General features: G+C 28.7%; 1 protein-coding gene across 4 annotated transcripts in view; it reads right to left on the bottom strand.

The window, feature by feature from the left end:
- LOC129915568 (octopamine receptor beta-2R) overlaps window positions 1-25,859 on the bottom strand; it is a 390,029-nt gene that overhangs the window by 300,326 nt on the left and 63,844 nt on the right. The window contains exon 2 of one of the 4 annotated variants that reach the window (XM_055995173.1): window positions 21,209-21,231. The exons of the other annotated variants lie outside the window; for them this stretch is intronic. The gene's annotated coding sequence lies outside the window, so the exon portion shown is untranslated. The remainder of the gene's footprint in view (window positions 1-21,208; window positions 21,232-25,859) is intronic. 4 annotated transcript variants of the gene reach the window in all.

Below are 25,859 nucleotides of genomic sequence, written 5' to 3'. Positions count from 1 at the left end.
GCTCCGATTCTGATAAATGATTATGGATTTGGTTTCGTGTAAAAAAATATTATGTCGAGGTTTTAGTCAAAACTAACATTATGATGATATGATATTGAATAAAATATGTTCATCATGCCTTCTAATGGACAGCACGTATGTGCTTCCATATATATATACAAATACATAGATATTTTCACTGTCTAAACGGAATAACAGATTTTCTTCAAAATTGGTACGAACGATGTTTACAGAATTCTGAAACAAAAGTTATGAATTTTACTATAGATTTTTTCAAAAGCCAGAATTTCACAATTTAATAGGTAATGGGTAATGGATTTCAAAGTCAAAATCAGTATTTTTTTTTAAACATTCGAGTTTAAATACAAATTTTAATAATAAAATAAGCTTTACCCTCATTAATTTCTTATCAAACATTGAAATGTATTTTTGTCTAAACGAACTGTTTCTATTCGATTTTATGTTTATTTTGGCATCACTTACAAGATCAGTGTGAATGTGTTTTTTTTTTTTTTTGAAATATATGAAAATAAATGTGGTGCTTTGGACCTTTCGAAAATCCATTATTCTTTCCCAGATTTTATGTTGTCATGCTATTCCCACATGGCTGAATATAATCACTATTAAAGCATCCATTTTGTATGTTTTCAGCCGAAGTTCTTAGTCAGCATACCCATATAAACCTCTTAATATAAAATAGATTAAAAAAAAAAAAAAAAAACTGTATGGCGTATACGTAATCTTTTTCTAAAAAAAATTCATTTGTATTTTATTGGTATCGATTTTAGGTAATATTGTTTATAATTTTAATTACTACACTGAGGGAAAATCCACCATAACACAACGTGAAATCAATGAAAACCACATTGATTTAACTATTATTCGGAATGATTTTGCGTTGAAGATGGACATTTTAAAATCAACGTGAAAAATAGGTTAATTTTTGATGGTTTCGTATCTTAAAGTCACATAAATCAAAGTAGTTTAACTTTGAAACAACGACTTTTCAACTTCAATTTATTTTTTCCCTCAGTGTATCATAAAAATATTAGAAAATGATGAAAAATGAAATTGTCTATGGATCATAGAATTCACGTCCCCATAATAGCTCCTCCTAGGAAGAGGCGAAATACTTAAATTTTGAAGTCATTACATTACCAAAAGTATCGTAGCTTAATGCTAAGGTATCCATCTCTAATGAAAAAAGGAGGACATCATCCATATCATCCTATTTCTGCGTGAACCACGTATTTACACAGCAAATTTTGTTTAGTTCTTAAAAGAAATATACATTTTTCTTGAAATTAAAAGTATGAATTGAACAAAAGGAAATCAAGTTATGTTTAAGACATATTGATTGAGTTGTCTCTAAACTAAGACCCTTGTAAACTCAAACTCAAATAAAAAATGTATTGAGTTTCGATTTCAATAAAAATATTTGGTTTCCTATTATTTCTGTTTTTGTGTCCTATTGAATATTCCTATACAAATTCCACTGGAGAAAAAAATTTTAGCTTTTGTTTTTCATGTGTTTGTAACTGTATGGACAGGTGTCCTATGTCCATTTTACTTATTTTTTTTTTTAAACTCAATTAAATCAATATTGAAAAACCCTAAGATTGCTTTATGTAAGGTTGGGAAAATATCTAATCTTTCAAAAAACATAAAAATTACTGTGATTAAAAAAAAGCAAACCATCACTTTGAAGTTTAGAAACGCTCTCCTGAAAAGTAAAGTTTTTGGTTTATAGGACAAATAATAAGAACTCACATGACGAATTTTTGAGGTAAAGTAAGGTGGTTTTTTGCATTATATCTACAAATATGATTAATGTCTCTCCACGCGCTTTTTCCCAACTATACCCTTTAATTTTTTTTCATGATAGGGAAAAAGTGTGCGAGCAAAAAATATTTACCCTAAAATATAAATATTTTTTTTTTAAACGTTTGGCATTCTGTAGTTACTATAACAAAGTTCTCAAAATTTACATTTAAGATGTGATCAAAGATATAATTTGTAAGCCTCTTCTAATTGACATTTATTTATTTTATTAATTTTTTATATTAACATTATCAATACAAAAAATAATTTAAAAAATAACTTTATTTTTCTTTTCAGGTAAGTCAATCTAATATGTAATGCCTAATACTTAAGTACTTAAGTCAAAAAGTGAGTAACATAATACAATTAAACATTTGCAAGCTTAAAGTCAGTTTCCCCATCGTCTGAAGACTACAACTTTTCGAATTAGATAAGTTGATGACTCCAATAACACTGGTCGGCAAAAAAACAAAAAAAGTCGGGAGCAAGAACTCTGTAAGGTGATTTAAATAAACTTGAGTGTGCTGAATTCAAAACAGTTTACAGATTTTTTCCATCACGTCTAGTTTTTGAGCTCTGCTCATCACAATTTTTGCTATAAAGTCCCAAAAACTGATTTTAAATGAAATGTTTTTTGACGTTTGATCTAAAAATATTATTTTCTAAAAATATATTTTGCTATTCTTTCAAAGGAATCAACAGTCGAAAACTGAAATTTACTTGAAATCTGCTTCAAAAACCATAATTTACCTTAACCACCAAGATTTTGAGATATCATACCTTTCTATACCAAATATCTAGGTATATAGAAAAAAATAATTTTTAAAATAAAAATAAACGTATTTAAGACGATAAAATATGGCTTTTGAATATTGCATGTATGTAGTTTTGCGAAAAAAAATTTAACGGTGTTGAAATTCAAAACCAAATGTACCACAAAAACGCGTTTTTGACCTGTTAATATTTAAACATTTCGAAAACTTGACGTTCCAGTGAAATTTTGACTTCAGATTCGGAATCAGCACACAAAAGTCCTTTAGAAAAGTATGGTTTGGTTTAAGCTCCATTTTCGTTGCCGACCAGTGTAATGGGATCCTTACTAGTTCGACTAAATTTGAAAGAGAAACGATTGATTTTCCTTCAAGCCAGTAAATAAAACACCTTGGCAACCCTGTAAATTCAAACTGAGTTTCCATATTAACAATATCGCTTGTCATCTTTCAAGGGGTAATTTCAAGTCTATACATCTCATGTATTACAATAATTTGGATAGGAAAAATGAAAATGATGCCTTCCATTACCGTCGCGCGCCTTGCAGTCTCCAACACCCACCAAGATGCCAGTAAATAAAAATGAAAAAAAAAAAAAGAAAAAATTCTCACATACTACTCGGTCGATGTCGTCGTCGTCTTGTCGTCTTGGAATTTGTTTTTTTTTTTTTTTTCATGAATACCTAAGGCAGAAAAAAATACACACAAGTACTTTGTTCATATTCAACATACACACATACATATATGACTGCTCTTGTCGTCTAGTTTATTCCTAGGTCGATGTCGTTATAGAGTAGTTGTTGTTGTTGCAATTGATATTAAAATATTCTTTGGCCTTATGCATTCACAATGTCAGACTATTACGTGCCTCTTCAACTATTCTGTGTACTTGTTGTGTATAAGGAAATTAAGGATTCGAGTGTGTGTAGATGTACATATATGTGAAAAGGACGAATACGACAATTTTATTATCATCAATTTTTCTTTCACATTAAAATGTCTCATGCAGAACTTTACGTTTTTTTTTTGTTTTATTGTATTTTATATTCTTGATTATTTCTTTTTCCGTTCACAGAAAACGATGTTGGATTTAAATATCTATTCTAAAAGGTACACAAACCTTAATGGTATGGACTCTGGGCAGTTTCTTGAATTCATAGCACTCTTGACATTATGCTGAAAGTACAGATTTTGACATAATACTAATTGACAGGAGACTTTTTTTTTTCATTTAATATCAAATCGTATTTCGTGTTCTCTGTTCGTGAGCTGAAAAAATTTACTTATTTTTATTCAAGGCTTTCGGTATATAGTTTTTTTCAATAAGCTGAAAACGTCTTCGGTAAAAGCAGAAGGATGATGTTTACTTTTTGAGATGGCTGCTGTCCAATTAGCATTAGAATCAACCTACCAGTTTGCCTTTGCTAACAAAAGAAAACAAATCATACATATTCAATCAACTCCTCCAGACTCAGTTTGAATTTGTTTAAATTCGTTTTAATTGACAGATCACCATCCTGGCTATTCCTTAGATATAATTTCGTTCAACTTAAAAAACCTAGTAAATAAAATTACAAAATCAGATTAAACACTCCTTGGATGGCTACAGTTTAGCACTTTCGATTCTTCTCTTATTTTGAAAATCGTACATGCAGAAAGATGATCGGTTTAAAACAACGTAAAACTCGTGTAAAATTAACGAGGGAAATTGTTAATATAGAACCTGCAAACTAACCCGGTTAAAATTACACGATAGTCGACTCGGTTATTCAAAATTGTTTAATCTTGCCCACATTCTCGGTTAAATTTTACTAAAATCTAAAATGTTAGCCGAATTTCTTGATCAATATACGTAAACAAGTTGATCGGTTAAAATGGTTATTTTAAACAACTTAACTTAAAACCGAGGCGACTACGTTGATTTTAGCAACGAAAACTACGTAGTTTTTCACCAAGACTACGTTATTTTTAACACATTTTTTTTTTAACCCACTGAAAAAACCTCTCTGTAGGACCATCATTTTTCTCCGTGTACTAATAACTTTTCCTCCAGAATAATTGCTGAAACTTGCACTTACCGTAATAATGTTCTTTCGCTAGAAACACGAAATGAACAAGTTTTATAATCATTCTCGTCTGTAACTGCAATTACTTCGTAGGAACGTAGATTTTATCTCAGCAGTAGTTTTATCAATATTTGACAGATTTATGGAGCTGCAGCTACTTTTACAACAAACTACAAAATTTTCTTCGGGGATTTATTTTTATTATATGCAATACTTTTAAGATGTAATCGACTTGCAGTTTCCAAGTTCGTATTAACCTTTTTCGAACACCACCTGGTTAATGCATGAACCTACCTACTTAAGGAAATTGATGGTAGTAAGTTTTTAAAAAAACGGAAGTTAATTTTCAACCTGTTCAAACTACCGCCTTCCCAATACCTCAGAGCTCCATTTTGTATCGGCTTTGTTTGTTATATTCACCAGTATTGCGATTTGCAACTATCAATCGATAGTTGATAAATACTGAAATTTGGGATTTTAAAACCTAATTTGTATAAAAAACCGGTCAACTTTTTTATGGAATTATTCAATTATATTTCTCTGTTTTCAAAACTTTTGTTAATTAAGTAATAAGATATCGAAATTTTATTTTTATTAACTATCAATTGATACATAGTTGTTAATCGCAATAAGGATGATTGAAAACCTAATATTTAGTTTTGAACAACTTTCGAACGAATTTTTACTTGCAGTTTTTCCGGACGAAATTTTCAAGATTAAATCCTCATAACTTAATATTTTACAATAATACAAGCCTATTCTTATTAAACTCTTATGTATGTTTTCGAGATATGATGTTAAAAGTTTTTAGTCGTTATTTTTCCAAGAACTTAGGGCGATTTTATTCATTTGAAGTTGAGCACAACTCGAGGATTTTTATTCCCAACCTCAAAAAATTGATATTATTCACTTAAAGTTAAAGTTTTCAAATTTCAATTTTCAAATCTAGATTTTAATTTGTTAGGAATTAACCCTTTCGGACCCAGCGTTACTCTCATGTAAATTTTTTTTAAAAATTCGTAAGAAATATTAAATTAAACAGTTTTTAAGGTTACGATGGCTTAATTGAAAGATAATAATGCCTAGTTGCTGGATTATTACAAAAAGTCAGTCAAATATCATCATCAGGGACTGAAATTCACATTTTTTTTTTTGCAAAAAAAAAAATTTTTATATATGGTCATAATCTTGAAAACAAGATATAAAAAATATTAATGCAGAAAGTGTTTTGTTTTTTTGCTTAGAAGAAGTAGCATACATTATAGTTTCATAAAAAGTTATTTTCTCAGTTCTCCGACTTTTTTTGGTGGTCATAGGCAGTGCATGTTACTTACATGTAACATTAGAAAAACATATTAGTTTTGCTATTTATTATTTTGGAAAATAACTTTTTGCTATTCATATTTCTTAGTTGTGATGTTTTTCACCCGATTATTCCGAAAAAAACATTTTTTAATATTGATTTTCATAGCTTGGGTTCGAAAGGGTTAACTGAAGTTTTTAAGTAGATTCGTTTTTTATTTTTATTTTTTCAAAAATTGGTCAGAGAGAAAAATTTTTTATTGAAAATTAGTTTTTGAAAAATTAGCCATGCTTCTACTTTTTTAAATAGTGTAGTCGATCTCATTTTATTATCATTATCATATATTTAATTGAAAAACTTAAAATTTTAATAGAAAAGTGTTGTCGGCGAAAAAAAATTATTTTCTTTTTTTAATTATTTCTCCGCAAAAAGCCATTTTTGTTTCCGAGTTCTTTTTGTGATCTTTAGACCAGTGCTAATCCGGTTTTCAGAGGGCAAAAGTTGAACAAATTATTAGCAGCATAAGGGTGGTGGGAGAATTTAGGATAAATGGTATATGAAAGGGGAAAAATAAATTGCCCACAAAAAAATTGGAGGAAAGGGGGTGGGTGGGCGAAAAAGTGGGGTGGGTGTCAAAAATCATGGTTTTTTACGATTTCTATCAAAACTAGACGTCCCATCGAAAAAAGTCAAATGCAAAAGTTGTAGGTAGTATAAATGTCTACAACTTTTACTCATACAATTTTTTTTTATAACCTCAAAAATATTGGAAAAAATGCAAAAATACGATTTTTTTATTTTTTATTTTATCTTTTACAAAAATGGTTTAAATTTAACAAAACTTGGTTAAAAACTACTTTCTTATGTTTTCTATCTATTAAAAATGTTTTTTGAGCGAAAAGTGAATTTTTGGATTTTTGACGAATTTAATTTAAAAAAATAGCCTATTTTTCAATCAAAAAAGTTACCGAAAAAATGTTTGATTTTTGAAAATTTTGGAATGCAATTATTTAGCTTAAAACGGGTTTTTAAAGATTGTGTGGAAAAACTATACTTTTGTTTTAGAAAATATTGAGAAAAATTGAAAAAGACAAAAAAACGATTTTTAAGATTGATTTTTCCGTAAATGACAGTAATATTGGCGAGAAATAATTTTCCATAGAAACTAAATTATACTTTTCTAATGGCCTTTGACCTTTTGAATTTGAATCAAGCACTAGAATAGCTCTAACGTGAAAAGTTTTTGAGATATTGAATTTTGAACGTCCAAAACACTATTTTTGTGATGTTTTGCATGGTAATATCTCAAAAATGTGATGTGATAGAATTTTTCTGACTTCGGATTCGAGCTCAGCGCACAAAAAACCATTAGAAAAATTTACTTTGATTTCTATAAAAAAAACTTTTTGACTAGTGAATTCGAACAGGGGCAGAAAAAATCGAATGCCTTGTTAGAATTCACTAGTCAAAAAGTTTTTTTTTTTTATAGAAATCAAAGTTAATTTTTCTAATGGTTTTTTGTGCGCTGAGCTCGAATCCGAAGTCAGAAAAATTCTATCACATCATATACCATTTATCCTAAATTCTCCCACCACCCATATGCTGCTAATAATTTTTTTATTTTCAAAAATTATTATCACTGGGTTACTTGGAATTGGAAAATCTACTTTTTTCTAAGTAAATTTCTTCTGTTGTGTGTCCATCGAAATCATATTGGTTTAAATAAAACACATATTTGTGGCAATAAAGCATAACAGCATAAGACAATTTTCGCTACTTTTCTGGAGAAGCAATTGAAATTATTACTTTTTTAAATGTTTCTAGAAAAAAAATATTAACTGAAGCGCAAAATATAAAGCGATGGAAATTAATTTTTTCTAATTTTTCAAATGTCTTTTTATTTGAAAATCTATTTATTTAAACTTTTTAGATTTTCATTTATAATTATTCCAAACAAAGCTAATTCAATCCCTCAAAAAACCACCCTTTCAACAAGGTATTATTGTTTCATCTAAATCATGGCTTTGAAAAAAAAAACTCTTTCATTTCTAAAAGATTTTTACTTGGCACATCAGTAATAGAAATTAAGGGGGGTAGAAAAAAACCGAAGCACATTGTTTTCGCACAGTTAGCACTTAAAAAGTTCCTGTAATTGCAATAATTTATTTACACCTGATTGACAGTCTACTATCCATTTCATAATTATTGTTTCGTCAATTTCTTCATTTTTGTTCCTTTTTCGAATCAGTCTTGTAATACCTGTTTCTATCTCCGCACAAAATGTTTATTAAATTGTTGTTCTTCTACGCCAGAATATTCGGATTTGTTGATTTCAAAATATCAAACAGTGGTCGTTGCAAGTTTTCACCAAAAATGCAATATTATTGCATTGTATTCAGTCTTTCATCTGCAATTGGTTACATCATTATATTACCATATTTTTATAATAAAGTCTTGCCTGTCTATTTGAGAGAACTTTCAATCATTCAACACGGATGGCTTTTATCCTTCACATTTGTATCAAAAGTTTTTCAAGTAGTTAACAGCAGTAAATTTATCAGAGCCTTAAATAAGCTCATTGATATTTTTATTCGAATAAAATCGACAACAGGTGATTCGAAAATATTTGGAAAATCAATTTATTTCATCATTCTAAGTCGACTTATTGGAATGACAACGATTTTGACAATGATGTTGCTAACAACGATTTTTGATAATCAAACTCAGCAGTATTGGGATTTTGTGTTACGTTTTTTCGGTTTGTTTCTTTGGTCTGGAGTTTTTCTTCTTCAAGATATTTTATCCATCGGATTTGTTATTACCGCAGCATTGTATCGAAATATTGGAAATTATATGAAATTATTTGGAAAACGTTTGGAGAAAATCCATAAAATCACAAATAGAATTTCGAAATTTCGTCAAATGCAACTTTTGTGTGATTTTTCTGACGAACTTGATAATTGTTCGCTGCTTTACACGGATATCTTCAAAATCATCAAAACTCTATTTTCACTGACTAAAATTAATATATTTTATTCGATTATATTTTATATGCTGTTTGTGATTGGAAATATGCATTTTACATTTTTGAATTTTATGGAAACTGGAGATTTTAACTGGATTATGTTGGTGATAGCTTTGCAACATATGATGGATTTTTTGTTTTTTATGTCACAAGTTGACTTGACTTTGAGACTTTCCAGAATTCCATTAAAATTGAATCTGGACATTTATTGCTCAGATATTGATTGACGTTGGGATAAAAGTGTACGTATATATAAGTTTTAAGTAAAATTCATTTGTAGTTTTTAATGGAATGTATTTTTTTGTTTTTCTTCTTATTTTCTAAAGGTTCATGATTTTCTAAATAAATTGGGATTTGAAGAACTACGATTTGACATTTATGGATTATTTTTACTGCATAATAGATTTTGTTTGGATATTTTTTCATTAATTATTACGTATTTTTCTATTTTAATACAATTCACATATTTGGGATGTTCTTCATTGAATATAAATGATATTGATTAAAAATAAAATTTTCTAAACCCCGTAATACCTTTCACTGGAACATTAAGAAAGAGAAATTTTATATTAAATTACTAATTACCGAAATTTGTCTCTATTATTTTATTTAAGATTACACCTGAGTAGGTGAATCCATATCCATACATAATGGAGGATCATGGGAATTTGTGATTTTACTGAGTGATCCGTGGATTAACTTTGGAAGAAAGACTTTTTTTTTACCAGGCGACCCGTGACGAAAACCTGTGACGTTAATGATTGAAATTTATAACAAAGAAGTCTTAAAACTTGGAGCTAGTTTAAAACCTTTTATCCATTTAAAGTAGGGTACTACACAGAGAAAAAATAACGCCAGGGACAACTTTACTTCTGGATTTATTAATCATAATATAGTTAACACTCTGTCGGCATACAGGTGCGAATTTGGCAGGACAAAAATAAAAGGTGTTCACAAAAATGTGTCTTTATAAGGTTGAAAATACCTTTTTTTTTTTGAAATTGTGAATACAATATTCGAATTCCTCGGAAAATTCTACATCAATTTCATATATGATTCTCTATAAAATAGTGAGACAGAAAAAAGTTCTAGCGACATGAAAAAGTATACACGAAATTTGCAAAAAAAGAGGTGTGCCTACAGAGGGTTAAATATACCAGAAATAAAGTAAAAGTAACCCTGCGTTATTTTCTTTTAATTTAATTTAAAATCCATTGATCTTCGAACCTTCAAATAAAATTAGTTCGCTCCTTGTGCGCTAAATTTAAAAAAATGTAATTATATTGGCTTAATCAACATATAATTATTGTGCTTTATGACTTGTTTATTTAAAGAGTCAGAGGCGGTGCTAGACCAAAATGAGGCATGTGCTAGAGTAAATTTTCGGGGCCCCTGAGAAAATGAATTTGGACTATAATTTTGAAAACAATATCAAATCTTCCGTCCAAGTTCAAGTTCAAAATTCTAATAACAAACTTAAGACAAAACGTTTCATTTCAATGTAAGCCCTGTTCCTTTGGGAGGTGGCAAAGTACTACTAGTAGTTTACTAGCGATTTCCAAGACAGTAGATGATAGTACTAGATTTACCAAAACATCTACTGTTAGAAGACTACCACTTCCAATGGAACAGGGCTGTAGATGAAAAACAAAATGCACGCCTCGATCTCACGAACTTTTTCTTAAGTATATCAATAAAAAAAAATTAATTCGTTCTTCAAATCAAACAAAATAACAACATCTAGAATAAATAAAAATCAAACTTTTTTCATCAAAATATAGAAACTAATAAAAACTAACACTTGATTGCTTTTTTTTTCATAAAATTGTTAAAGTCATTTTTGAGTAAATTGTACTTTTCTAAAATTGGTATAATATAGCTATTTATTTTAATGTAGTAATTCTTGTTTTCGACAGTTTCTCGGTTTCTTTTTTAGAATATAAAAATATCAATTGAATTAGCAATTGGAAAAAGGGAATAAATCCATCTCATCTTTTTGTTGGCAAAACGCAAATAACTGCACAACTTCTTTATTTGATGGTTCTAATAATGTGGTTAGGCTAAACTAACGTTAGTCTTACAATTTGAAAATTTACACTTTTCAAACAACCTGTAATATAGCTGAGCGCCATTGCTATATTAAAATAAAAAATTAAAATTTATCAGAAGGAAGAAGGAAATAAGGCCGGGATTTGTTTCTCTCTTTAAACTATTGTTTTTTAAAATCACTTGTATATATGATTTCTATTAGAAAATCGTTTTTTTTTTTTCTTTCTTTTGTATAGAGACAAGATTTACATCAAAATGTAATTTTAGGAATATTAAGGACTTATTGCTTCTTTTAATTGGTGATTCAATTTTGCTTTTGAGTTGAAGAAGAAGAGACCGGAAAAAACCAAGGGGCTCTTCCTGCTAAATACAGGAAGATATATAAAAAATTGAAATTGTTTTTGTTGATGTTTGCTTTCCTCTCTTAGATACTTACCAATAATTTTTTTGTTTTACGAAATAACTGATAAATACATAAATTATTCGCATGTTTGTTTGAGCAAAATTTTTGATTTAAAACGGGTTTTTAAAGTTTGGTGGATTGTAAATCCGTTCGTATTTTGAAACATCAATGAATCCGCAAAATGTGTTCGAATACGAACAGCGAAAATTCGAAAATTCCACTGAACAAAATGGTCCTTTTTAATCATCAAATTGACGCAGAAAACAGAAATGTTCTTAAGTCCTAAGTAACAAAGTGTTTAAATTGGTAGAAAGTGTGTTTATATAAATTGCGAGCGTAAGCGAGCAAAGAATTTTTTTTTAAGGGAAATAAAGTTTACCCATTCTTAAGCTTTACAAAAAATTATTTCATACAATTTTAAATACCTATACAAAATTGAAAAATAGAAAAAAGAAAAAAAAAACTGTTTTTATCACTGAGATTTTGTAACAAAAAATGTATTCATTTCATTGAGTTTTAAATTTAATTGGGAATTTTAAAAGTAAAATTTTAGATAATCCAAGTTGCTTGGCAAACTAATTATCTGCTTCACTTGAGATAAAAAAAAAACAAACAATAACCTTAAATTGTTTAATTTATTTTTTCTTTCCTACTTTTGCAAAAACTGGCCAATGTATGCTTCGACTCATCTCAATGCAATTATGGAAATCGAGTGGAAACAAGCCAATTTCAATTATTTGATTGTTTTGAATAAAGAGAAGAGACATGGTTTTTCAGATTTTATTATTTCGGAGACATTTTCATTAAGCGCCCGCGGGGCCCCTCTAAGCGCGGGGCCGTGTGCGGGGGCACACTCCGCACACCCCTTCCGCCGCCTCTGCTCGAGGTATATACTGACAGCATTGGGTGTTCCATTTTTGATGGCATTTTTCATCATCGTAATGTCATGCTCCATTGTTATCTCCAGATAGATTTTTTTTACGAATCCTAAACTTGCCCTATAGAACTTATATCGCAAGCAAAAATTTAAAAAGTTATTCTTTCAACTTCAAGTAGAAATAAAAAATTACTATAAAATTTGCATTTAATTAGCTACAATATTGGAAATAAAAAACGGTACTAATTTTCCTTTTTTTTTTTAATTTTATTTTAGACCGCTAACTTCTGTCTAATTTTATCAGAGTTTTGAAAAATCAAAAACTGTTGAGGCTTTAAAAACGAATTTTAGGGAATTGAAAAGCATTTCAGATTTTATCTACTAACTTTTGACTTATTTTGGCGGAATATTCAATATCTCAAAAAAATGCGAGCTACAAATGTTTGGTTTGCTCAACAAACAAGCATTTCACTAGCTTCAATTACTGGTATAATTTTTTTTTTTTACTCCACCACAAAGTGTCACCAAAGTAATTGCCGTATCAAAATACACAATGAAGAAAGTATATGTATCTCCATAAGATCGCCTAAAATTATCGGATTTCTGAATTGCTTTTTGCAAAGACGACTTCCTTCTTAAATTAAGTGGGAATCCGCTTTCTTATTATCATACAAATCAGAAGATTTTCATCCTCAATTAAGTGGGTTTCGATTGTATTTTGTGTCAATACCAAAAACATTCATTAAAAACCCATCGCATCTTAAAATTAAACTTGATCATTTTTTATATAACATAAAACCTATTTAACCCATACCCATTTAATTAGCAATAAAAACAACAAAAATTATTTATTTCCAATAAAATTGAATGTGTACCTATCATTTCTTTATTATTTGTCATATGCATTGGAATGTTTCATTGTTTATTAATTAAAAAACTAATAATTTTTAATTAATATTTTATTTTGTTTTGTTCTTTTTTTAATTTATTCCAACTTTGATCAATATGCAACCCCACTGTGTGACTCATCGACGCATTTATTAATTCCAATCGACAATAAATTCCACATGCGATGATAGAATGTTTAATTGACCAGAAAGAGAGCTGGAAGGAAAATTCTTACAAATCACCTCCGGATGGATCAATTGGTTTTTCAAAATGAAAAAGTTCGCCGCCAATATACCTACAATTTTTCTTCTTTTTTTTCGGAATGTATATCTGAATGACTATAAAATGAACTGCAATGTTTTTGTTTAGAAAACAAAAAAAAAAAAAAAACAAAAAGAAAAATATTTCGTTCATAAAACGATTTCACAGTGAATACAATTTAACCTCTCTCTGCCTAACCCCCCCTCCTCCCCTTTCTATGTCTCCTGCCTCAGTCGAGTCACTATAACAGAGTTATGCAAGGTGAATCCACTGAAAGGGAAGCGAATAAAAATAACTCGTAGATAATAAAAAAAAGCCGAATGAAAATTGATCTTAATTTGTATCTTTTTTTTTTGTATGGTTTTCGTTTTATATTGCGGACTATGCTGACTGACTGCGGTACAGATACGGAGTAGAGCGCGGCAGCCCATGGCTTGACATCGACATGTTGCCCATTGTTGTAGTGGATTTTATTAGCCATGCGGCTTTAGTAGCGTAAATTTTTTGTTTTGTTGTTGTTGTGTTGTTGTTGTTGTTGCTGGCCTGAGAGTAGCCCCATTGTCGCCATCCACCACCGGATGACAATTATCCGATTGAATGGCTACTTTATACGAATTTTCATTGCCGCGGAAGCGAATGTCACACACTTTTGAATGTAATTAGCTAAACTTTTTTTTGTTCATCTACTTAGCGTGAGGTTGGCCTGCGGTTAATCATTTGTCACAGCAATGATTTGCATTCGAGGCACGTTTTTTTTTTTTTTTCATTATTTCTTTTTTTTTTTTTTGATATTTTGGGAACGCTATCATGCGATGGTAACTTTACAAGTGTTTTATCAGTTTTATTTTTCTTTTCTTTCTTTTTTTCTTGAAGGTTCTTGATTAACTTTTACTTTTTTTTTCAAGAAATCGATTTCTGTTTTGTTTTTACTTTCTTTCGTTTTTTTTTTTCTAGGTGGCTTAAAGGAAAAACGTTTGTTCTTCGAAACGTGAATGAAATTTTAATTTGAATGAAAAGAGTAGGTAACCAAACTTTTTTAAACGATGTCGAAAAATATCAGAACATTTGTCTTGCAGCAAACCCAATTATATTGCTAATTCAAGGCTATTTACGGAAACGCGTCTGCTAAATCTGTTAAAAACAGCAGTTTTTATGTGTGGGCTAAAGTTCTTAAAAATAAAAATGGTGCTATAAAAGAGCTTTTATAAAACTATTGGATAGAAGTCATAAATCCTGATAACTCATTAGTAAAAATTGTACCAACGAACGTAAATAAGGGAAAAATTATCGCTGCGGAGGTACAAAAATGTTTAAAAATATATTATAACTGGTTAAACTTTCTTTTTTAAAATTAAAAATAATTTTTTGATGTACTTTTTTTAGTAGGGGAAAGTGGCCTAAAATGGCACCCTGGCTAGAAATCGTAGAATCGAAAATACTTAGAAAGTTTTATGAACGCGATTCTTTAGTTTATCTGGCAAAACCAATATATACGAAATTTCAGCAACTTCAAGCCATTATTTGAAATTTGACAGGTCAAACGGTCTCTATCCACCTCAAAAACTACACTCGTTATAATTTTGTGAAATTTTTTTGCAAAAAAAAAGTAAAAAAAAAACATTGTATTTTGGAAAAAGAAGTTAATGTATGAACGCATGAAGTATTTCTTATTAATTTACTGAAATAAGTTGGTTTAAAACGATTTTAAATTTTTTGGTGTAAGAATTAAATTGAAAAAACTCAAAATGGGCAAAATGGCCTACTTAGTGCTCGGGTAAAATGGCATACCTATTTCACATGCCATTTTAAATTTTTTTTCACATTTTCATTTTTTAAAGTGAAAATAGTTGCTATTTATGAACGATGTACAGAGAGGAAGTCCTGGACTGAGGAAAGCCCTTGATTCCGTCAAAAAACCTGGAAAAAAGCATCCAAAACATTCAAAACTACAAAAACGAGACGAGCAACCAACATGAACTGGGTTTTAAATGACTCGGTGAAAGATCTGGGCGGATTAAGCACCACTTGTTCCAAGAAAATGGGAAAGGAGCCCTTTGACTCAAATTCGCATTTAAAATAACGTATGTTTGGACAGTGTGCCATTTTACCCGGGTAAATTTGATCAGTGAAATTTGTACACGTCTTGAAAATTAAAAAAATTAAATACTTTTTGAAACTTTTTTAACTCGCTAATGAAAAAAATGTGAGAGTAATATATTAAACTTTGAAAAGTATATAGCATTTAAGTTTGAATGCTACTGTTTTTCGAGATACAGGACATTTTCCTTAGGGGGGCCATTTTAGGCCACCTTACTTGATATTAACAAATTTTGAAAGTTTTCATATAGTTCGTTGTTTTTACCGGCTTTTAATAGTATGAAATGTTTTCTATTCTAAAACAGTATTTTTTCATGGCTTTTCAATTATCTTAAATCTCTTACAAAAGTCTTAAGAAATAAATTTACTTGAGTGAAGACTCTGAATTCCGCCCTAAGTCTTGGTAGTTTTTAAGACTACAATGAGAAAGAGTGAAATGTATTTATCATAAGTCATAAGTAACATTCTTCAAAACTGAATAACAATTTTTTTTTATTATATTTTATAATTATAGTTAATGTTTTAAAAAAGTAACTTAAACAATAACTTATCTTGGCAAATTCTTAAAGATGTTTAAGTCATTTTCAGACCGAATTTTATATACATATTTTTTTTTAAGTTTTAGCAACTTAAGAAATGTCAATCTTTAAATCTTAGCAGGTTCTTGCAGTCCAGTAGTGTATTTTATTTGTATTTAAGAATTTTTAAATTTTTCACAACTCAAACATATTACATAAATGATCAAATTGATGTTTCGGGAGCTTTCTTTTCATTGAATTTGAGTATTTAATTCTGATCGCTTTAATTTACACTGTGTTAAAAAATAAAAATCATGTCAATTACTTTGGAAAATGACGTAGCATATTTCGGCACTTGAAATTTTTCGTAGGCCCTCAAAATTTCAAGTTATCGTCAAAAAACCGTTTTTCAAAGTTTTCAGATTTTAACGATTTCTTACTCAGCCATTTTTCGGTCAATTTCAGATTTTTTTACAATTCTAAACAGAGTTCTTGTTCTTTTTGAAAATATTTTTTACTTGCGATATAGGTACTATAGGGCAAGTTTAGGATTCGTAAAAAAAATCGAACTCGAGATAACAATTTTACATGACATTACGATGATGGAGAATGCCAAAAAAGTGGGTCCGGCAATTCTGTCTGTCTGTCTGTCTGTCTGTCTGTCTGTCCGTCTGTCTCTATCTGGAGCTGCAGCCTAAACGAGTGAAGTGATTTTCTTCAAACTTGGTAGTTAGCAGTTTTTGGTGATTCCCTAGAGGGGAAATTGAAATTTTTTTTTTATGACCAAAACTAACGGTACCTGCCATATAACGGAAATAGAAAAGTTAATTTTTTTCAAAAACGGCTCTAACGATTTTGATTAAAATTTTTGTGTGTAATACTACACATAAGGGCCAACTTTTTAAATAAAAAAAATATTTTTTGTACCGTTATTAACGGTACCTGTCATAGAACGGTTTTTTTTCGTTTCTGAATATCTCGTACAAAATTAACCCGATTTAAATGAAAATTTTTATACAAAAGTGTGTAAGTAAAGATAATATTAAAATTTTAGAAAATTTTCAAAAAACGCATTTTTGGTTTTTTAAAAAATATTTCAAAATTTTTTTTTGAAAAATCAATTTTTTGAAAACGGATCAATGAAAAATTTTGAAATTTAGTTTTTATGTGTAAATTAATTATTTCTTCAAAATGGCATACCAACTTTTTTTTTGAAAAATGTTAAAAAAATTTTATATATAAAAAATTATTTTTTTAAAAAACGGCTCCTACAATTTTCAAAATTTTTTTTCTAAAAATACCTTTTTATACGAGAAATAAAATGGCATATTTGTTTTTTTTTTTAAGATATTTTAAAACGGAGTTTTATTAATTATAAAAACAGATTTAATTTTTTTATACTACTTATGAAATTTCTTCAAAATATCGAATTTTAAATTTCTTGAATAAAAAGCTTTAACATTATAGTTACTTTAAGCATAAGAGCAAGTACGTGCGACCCCAGTCGTGCAATTTATTTACTATGCACAAGCACCAAATTGGGTGCAGATTTGATGGGCTGAATCTCAAAGTACAACATTTTTTCACCGTTCTTTAGAGTTCGGAGACCGTTTTAAGCTACATTTTGTGTTTTGAAACATTTTTTTTATAAACAGTTTTATTTTTATATTTATGCTGAATAAAAAAAGTTTTAATCCATTAAAATTTCAATTTTTTTTGGGACAATGAAAAATTAATTTCTCTGTTCATAATAATGGTAGAAAATTGTTTATGGTCTTAATTTTTAGAAAAAATGTTATTCTTTGTAACAACGTTTAAAAATTTTTGATATCGATTTTGGTTGCTCAGATTATATATTTTAAATACTGTTCATTTTTTCTTGCCCATGATAACACAAGCCTTAAAAAAAGCGCCAATACTTTTGACCGGACCTGCCTATCTTTATGTATTTTAACGTGCTGAATCCGAATCTGAAGTCAATTATGCCTAAACACCCTCAAAATGTTGATAAAATTTCAAAAAATCATAAAAATTGGGTTTTTTTTTGCAATAAATTGAGATTTCTTTCTCGAGTACACAAACCATAACTTCCACAATTTCCAACTGGTTTTAATGAATAAAAGCTTTCCTGATTCAACATAAATAGAACAACAAAACTGTTTGTAAAAAAAACAAGCACAAGTAGCTTAAAACGGTCTCCGAACTCTAAAAAAACGCTGAAAAAATGTTGTACTTTGAGATTCAGCCCATAAAATCTGCAACACAATTTGGTGCTTGAGCATAATAAAAAAATTATTTCAAAAAGAACAAGTATTTCTTTGTTAAGAACTGTAAAAAAATCTGAAATTTACCGAAAAATGGCTGAGTAAAAAATCGTTGAAATCTGAAAACATTGAAAAACGGTTTTTTGACGATAACTTGAAATTTTGAGGGTCTACGAAAAATTTCAAGTGCCGAAATATCCTACGTCATTTCCAAAGTAATTGACATGATTTTTATTTTGTAACACAGTGTTATTGTTGTAGAAAAAAGACCACCGAAAAACAACCGAATTCCACATTAAATTAAGCGAATTTCTGCTTGTTTTTTTTGCCAAGAAGACTCCCGTCTTAAATTAAGCGGAAAAATCTTGCTAATTTCTTAAATGCGCAAATTTAAAAGAAACCCACTTAATTTAAGCGGAAAATTATCTTATTTTTATGTGGAAACATATAATTAAAAAAAAAAACTGGGGACCTACAAATAAACAGAATTTAAATGGATTCCACTTAATTTAAAGGGAAATTGTATTTTTTAAGAGGGTATAATTCAACGAGGGGATCATCGATCATCTAATTTTAAGGTGTCCTTTTTTTTCTCCGTGTATCATCTCAGTAAAGCTGAAACTTAACTTACTCCCATAGGAATATGGCAATATTTAAGAATTTAATAGCAAAAGTATTTTCACTTTAGATTTACCAAAGAAAGTGCTGAAAAACTTAACACCTTTTTTTTTGAGAATTTGATTTATACTTTTTCATGTCGCTAGAACTTTTTTCGGTCTCACTATTTTATAGAGAATCATATATGAAATTGATGTAGAATTTTCCGAAGAATTCGAATATTGTATTCACAATTCCAAAAAATGTATTTTCATCCTTATAAAGACAGTTTTTTATGACCACTTTTTATTTGTGTCCTACCAAATTCGCACCAGTGTGCCGACAGAGGGTTAATGTTTATAACACTCGTAGAAGAAAAAGAGAATAGTAGGTATTGGGATAGCTATAGGTAAGGTATTGATTTCCAATATATTTTTAAGCATGGATGTCATCTAGTCATGAGTATTATCAATATCAGATTTATAGGCAAAACTTTTGGTATACCTACGATAATAACTCATGCAACGTAGCGTAACGATTAATGGTTGTTGGTTTTCTGTTAGCTTGGAAACGCTGGTATTTATCGTCTCTATTTTTTCTAGGATTTAACATATTTTCATTTATATTTGAAAAAAAATTCTCATTATTGAAATCTTTTGTTTTGGAGTCGAATAATTCTCCAGATAAACTTTTCTTATAAAATTCGGAAAATAAAGGCCCCCTGGTGTCTACCATAAAAGCTTCTATTTATATCTAAACCTTCATGTAATTAAAAGTACCACCTAACGTTTTTTCAGTACAACTTCCATTATATCAGTAAGAATGTCTTTAAAATTTAAATTTTTAATGGAAGTAAGTAAAGTATTCAAATTTTTAAAATCAACATCAACAAGGAGCAGATTTGTATTGTAAAAACATAAAATTTTTCTTGCCACCAACCGGAAACATTATATAGCTTGGTCCAGCAGCCACCCGGGCGGCTGGCTGGGTGGCGGCAGCGTTAACGACTTTACGGACAACGTAACGGGACAAGTGAAACATGAACTGATGGTATCAAACACAAACATGAAACACAGAAATTAATATGCCCGAAGGATGCTTCGGCTCGGCAAAAGAAAAGAACAAAAAAAAAAAAAAAATAAAGAAGAAAAACATTTTTCTTTTCCTGTTATTTTTGGTTCTGTTCTGGTCCCATCTGTGAACATGAAGTACACTCTTGTGTGCGTGCGTAAGGATAAGAGTATAAAATACGTGTCGAACTTTATTCTGTTTCTGAAGACTGAAAGTCTGTGAAATGTGTTTTAGGGATAGGTATCCAATTTACTTTATAGAATGAAATAAAAAAAAATTATTTTTTTTGTTGTTGTTGTCTTTTATTCATGTTCGGTCTTATTTATTTTTTTTTTTTGTTTCGTTTTATTTTGTTTGGAATTTAATCCTGTGTTTTGGTTTAAATGTATATTTTGATTTTCCACTCGAAAAGCAGAAGTATACTATTTGTGTAAGAAGTAAATGTGATTAATTAATTGGGGGGAAATATAGTATAGCTGATGATGCTAAAAACTTGGAGTGGTTACGAGTTACGAGATAAGGAAATATATTTTTGCAACTGAGGAAGAAGAAGCAAGAAAGTTCTTGTATTTCAAGAGGCAAATTTGGTTTTTGAGATGGTAGTAGGTATTTTGCGTATTTTCCTTAGAAGTGAAACTTAACTACACGCCAAAGGCACTTAAGTGGGGGATATTTACAAGTATATCTACTTAATATGAATGTTTATGTGGCCAATGTGAATTTCTTTCTTGCCAAGTGTGGTGAGCTGTTCAAGATAGGTCTTAATAGTTGAGAAGAGTTATTTAATAGAAAAACCTCAAGAACTTGTTTAGTTGAATTGTGAAAAAATCTCATTAAATTAAGAATGGGATACCTCAGAATTTCTTTCAAAACCTCAAAACCTAAAATTATAGTCGATTTGAAGAACGAACAATTTCAACAAGGAAATATTTGAGAAAGAAAATATAATTTTAATAAAATAGTTCAGATATTTTTGCTCAAAAGAGCATCACAATGGAATTTTATCGCCTATAACTATCGGATAAGCATAATGCTTCTAACAATACCTCATTTTTGAAATAAGGATATATAATTTTGAAGCTATGAAGGAACATACATAAACTTTATGCTAAACCATGGGTAAAAAAATGTTCTATGTTGTATGTATAAATTTTAATGAATATTATTATTTTCGAAAATAGCAATAATTTATACTCACCACCCAAAATTTTTGAAACTTACCTGAAAGAAAAAAAAAATTAATTAAAATCAGCTATACCTTTTTAAAATGTACAGCTAAATTACATATAATAATATTTCATTTTTAAAGTTATTGAGTGGAAGTGTTTTTTAATGTAGATTTTGATGGATTTGGCATTTAGGCCAGAGTTGTAATTCACTTTATTTAAACGTTGTCCACATTCACTATGGCGTATACGTGCTCTTTTTCGAATTTAGTTATTGGTTTCCTCTTAAAACCACGTGTGCAAGAGTAGGGAGAAAAAAATCTGTTAATTAAGCTAGAAAATTTATGTTCATGCAGTCTGGCAATATAACACATTATTTTTTAGTATTTTATAATACTCTGGATGCGACGACTCTAAAAAATGTATAGCCCTTTTTAACAAAAGATGAATATTTTTTGACAATGGGAAATAGAAAAATAAGAAGTACCTACCAGTTAAAAAAAAAAAACAGTTTGCCTCTCAAATGAATGTCTTTTCCTTAGCTTAAATATAGTCTATTATTATAATTTTTTACGTGAAAAGGTATTTCTGAGGGAGATAGGACTTGAAACTAGTACCGAAACATCCTGTGATTCAGATTGAAGAATACAATTAAATCATGTTTTATATGCTTCTATTGAATATAATCATTTTGTTTTTTTTTTTGTAAATTTTTTTTTAATAATTCAAATTGTAATAAATTAATGATATTTATAGTAACACTCGACAATAAGCTGAATTCAATTCATTTATCTATTATATATATTAAAGTTTGGTTTTGTGTACGTTCGCTAACCGGCCACACCGACTGACTTATTTTCTTAATTTTTTTTTTTTATAGTCAAAAAGGTATAAGAGGAGAAGGTTTAAGGCAAAAAAAAAATTTATAGGGTAAATAGGGGTAGCACGACATTGAAAAAAGAGGCTATTTTCTAAACGGTAAGTCGTAAAGAGTTGAATTTTTTTTAAATGATAGACAAATTTATTCAATAGTTAAAAAAGTTATTGAAAAAATTCAAAAAAAATTTCAAAACCAAGTTGTGAAGGTTTTTTTGCAGTCATACACCTTCGACAAAAGACTAATTACAGGTACGCAAAATTTTGCACAGAAATTTGAGTTACACCATGAGAAAGATATTAAAAAAAAAATTAGGGGTCTAAAACGGATTTTTTTCATAGGCCCTGTATTTTGAAATAAATTTTTTTGAAAAACAACCTAATTTTTATGGACATTTTTGAGTAGTCTTTTATTTTTTTGGAATTTTTTAAAGTCTGCAAAAAATCTCAAACTTATAGGAAATATAGGTTTCAATCATGTTGTAGAGAGTTGAATTTTTTTTTTAAATGATAGATAAATTTATTGTAAGGTTAAAAAAGGTATTGCAAAAATTCTAAAAAATTTCAAAACTAAGTTGTGAAGGTTTTTGTGCAGTGAAAACATCTGGTAGAACTTCGACAAAAGGCTTATTAAAGGTAGGGAAAATGTTTTACGGAAACTTGAGTTACACGATTGGAAAGATACTAAGAAAAAATTTTAGGCGTCTTATGCGGATTTTTTTCATAGGCCCTGGATTTTGAAATTTGAATTTTTGAAAAACAACTAATTTTTAGGGACATTTTTGAGTAGTTTTTAATTTTTTTTTGTAACATAGGCTTTAGTCATGCGCAAGCATTTACAAATTTTTAAATTTTAAAATGATTTTTGACCGAATAACGGGAAAAACAAGTTTTTTTGTCCCAAGTTTTTTGGCCGTTTTTAACATTGGCCACTTTCACTAAAAGTTTAAAAGTGAATATTTTTAAACTCATTTTACGAACTTTTCAAGTTTTGATTCCCTTTTTCATTTAAAATTTTAACTAAGTATAGGGTCGAAAATTAAAAATAAATACAAAAAATGGCGGAACGAAGTCCGCCGGGTCAGCTAGTATATTTATATATAATGAGTGCTTTACCAATTTATTGTTTAAAGTAACGCAATGTAGCAGTAACGCAGTTGTAAATAACTTATTTTATCGTAAATATGAATTTATTTTAAAAACAAACAGCAAAAAATGTTTTCACTATTAACTTAAAAACTCTGTTGTAAGAATAACTGAAAGACAAAATTCTATAATTATTTCTTAAATGCTGTAATTCAGTTGGTCACGCAATAAATACTCCCACCTACTTAAGTGAATTTGAAATTATCTACCAATTCGTATAGCTTATTCCATCTGAGCAATTGCTATCATTTATTTAAAAAGTAACAACAAGTCTAGCTAAATTAGGTACATTAAATTAAACTACATTAATTTTAAGGGTTTTTTTTCATATGGTAACGCATGGTAGTTAAGATTTATTTTTTTGATATCGATACAATGTTATTATTTTTATAACAATTCCCAAGTAAAATATCATTGATGAGATAAGTATTATAAGGAATTTCCCTCCATATCCTCAGACTGATGCTGTGGGACACTCATATTTTGTATGAAAATCAACTGCGTTACTAATTTAGTCAAAAAATTCAACAACAAAAATTGGATTATATTCTAATTTGTTGTATTATATGTAAATAGTATTCTATTTATAACTTACTAAATTTTTTCTGCTAATTCCCTCATAAAAACAGAAATTCAACTAAAGGGACAAATTTTTGATCATCAAAAAATAAGTTTTTTTTCAAGTTTCAAAAATTCAAAAAACATATATTTAAAATATTTCTTTTGCTTCAATTGAGGGATTGTTGTGAAGGTACTTCTTCAGTATCTTCGAAACAAAACAAAAAATGTAAAAGGCATTTGCATATTATTCAATTTAAGGATCATGCATTATTTATGGTTTTCTATATTGCCACTCTGCACAAATTTCTTCTCGACACACGATGGTCATCTTTGCACACCAACCACAACACATACATAAATGAATAAATTTTGTCAAAATATTACGCATCTCTGTAAACTTAGAATTGAGCGAGTCTCAGTGATAAATAATTGAGTCTCTAAAATGTGGACTCAGTTGCTGACATACTCTCGCATTTTAATATTGCTTCGATAAGTAGGTCGTTATGTTAGTTTATTTGTTTTTTAATTTTATTTTTTAACACCGACCAGTTAGAAACAAACAAATAAATAAAGAAAAATAAATAAACAATAGTTAGGTAATATTATTATTTTTTCAACAACAATATTCATATTTTGAAAGTCATTTAGAAAAGAAAAAAATAGAATTCTAATTAACAATTTAATTGCTTACCGAAATGAATAATTAAAAAAAATTATATACAAAAAAGCATTTAAAAAGGCCTAACTGTGAAGAAAATAACAAAAGAAAGATTTTTCTAATATTTTTTTTAATTGTAAATCAAGAGTCTAGACATTTATACCTCCTGAATAGAAGAATAAAAAGCATCGGCTTCTACTTTGAACTTTAATAATTATTGTTTACACACTTTAAGAATCTGAGTGATATGGCTCGGTAGACTTAAAGCTCTGAGAGAGAAAAACTATGAATATTCTATTTCAATCTAAACATGTGTTTTCTTTTGTATGAATTTATGTACCTATTTTATATGAAATAGAGCACCAGCTGTATTTACGATGATAACAATAAAAAAAAAAACCTATTTTAATTTCAACGAGAGTTTAATAACACAGAAATGATATAAATAGATTTTTATGGATGGGTAGTACTATAGAATGCTAATATAAAAAAAAAAAAAAATGGATAAATATTTGCGAATAAATATAAATGTCATTGATCTTTTAAATATATTGACAAATTATGAACTAACAAAATATTTGATTAAATTAAATGGAGTTTTTTTTAAATATTTTAATGATTTGTTTATTTTTAGATTTTTAAATACATCACCGATGATATCGAAAATAATTTCTAATTTTATACAATGTTATAGAAACACTCAACAATTTTGGTTTTTGATTTAGACAATTATGACTGTTGACGCAATTCATGTTTAAACACTGACGTAAATGGTCAAGGAATTTGTAGATATCTCTAATTTGAAAATATGTTTGAAGCCAAAAAATAATAACTGCCCATGTTCTTTAAGTCTTCAGAATAAGTCACGCAGAAAAAGAGAATTTGTGATTTTTTGCATAGTTTCATAAAGTGACGTGAAATAACGCCCTACGAAATAGGGCCCCATTTGAAATGCGGCTTTATTTCCATGGACAAACCAAAATAACGCCCGACGGGCCTTTTTTCTATTCAATTATATAGTTTGGACCCCTTTTATTAACCGTTCTATCCCTTTGAACTCTTTTTGAATTTGTGTTAGTGGAGGAAAAATGGATAAAATGGTCAAAAATTAATCAAATTTTCTCAAGTCGGCCACCTAAAACCGACTTCTCGAATTTGATACTTTTTTTTTGCCTGAAATTTTTGCAAATGAAATTTTGTACCTACGTCTTTTTGTTAAAATGATAGTATCTGACAGTAATGAAAGAAACATAAATTAATGAAAAACAACAAATTATTTATAAACAATTGCATTTTTTCTTCTGGAGTATGTAGGAAAACAATTTTTCTTATATTCGATTCAAAATTGTATAAGCTTTCATTATCTGAAAGAAAATTTTAGTTCAAATCATAAGAAAAAAAGTTATGGACGTTAAAACGTTGCAAAATATAATTTTTTTTTT

This window comes from Episyrphus balteatus, chromosome 3, assembly GCF_945859705.1.
Source record: "Episyrphus balteatus chromosome 3, idEpiBalt1.1, whole genome shotgun sequence".
Classification (NCBI taxonomy): Eukaryota; Metazoa; Arthropoda; class Insecta; order Diptera; family Syrphidae; genus Episyrphus; species Episyrphus balteatus.
This window is presented reverse-complemented; position numbering and strand designations above follow the sequence as displayed.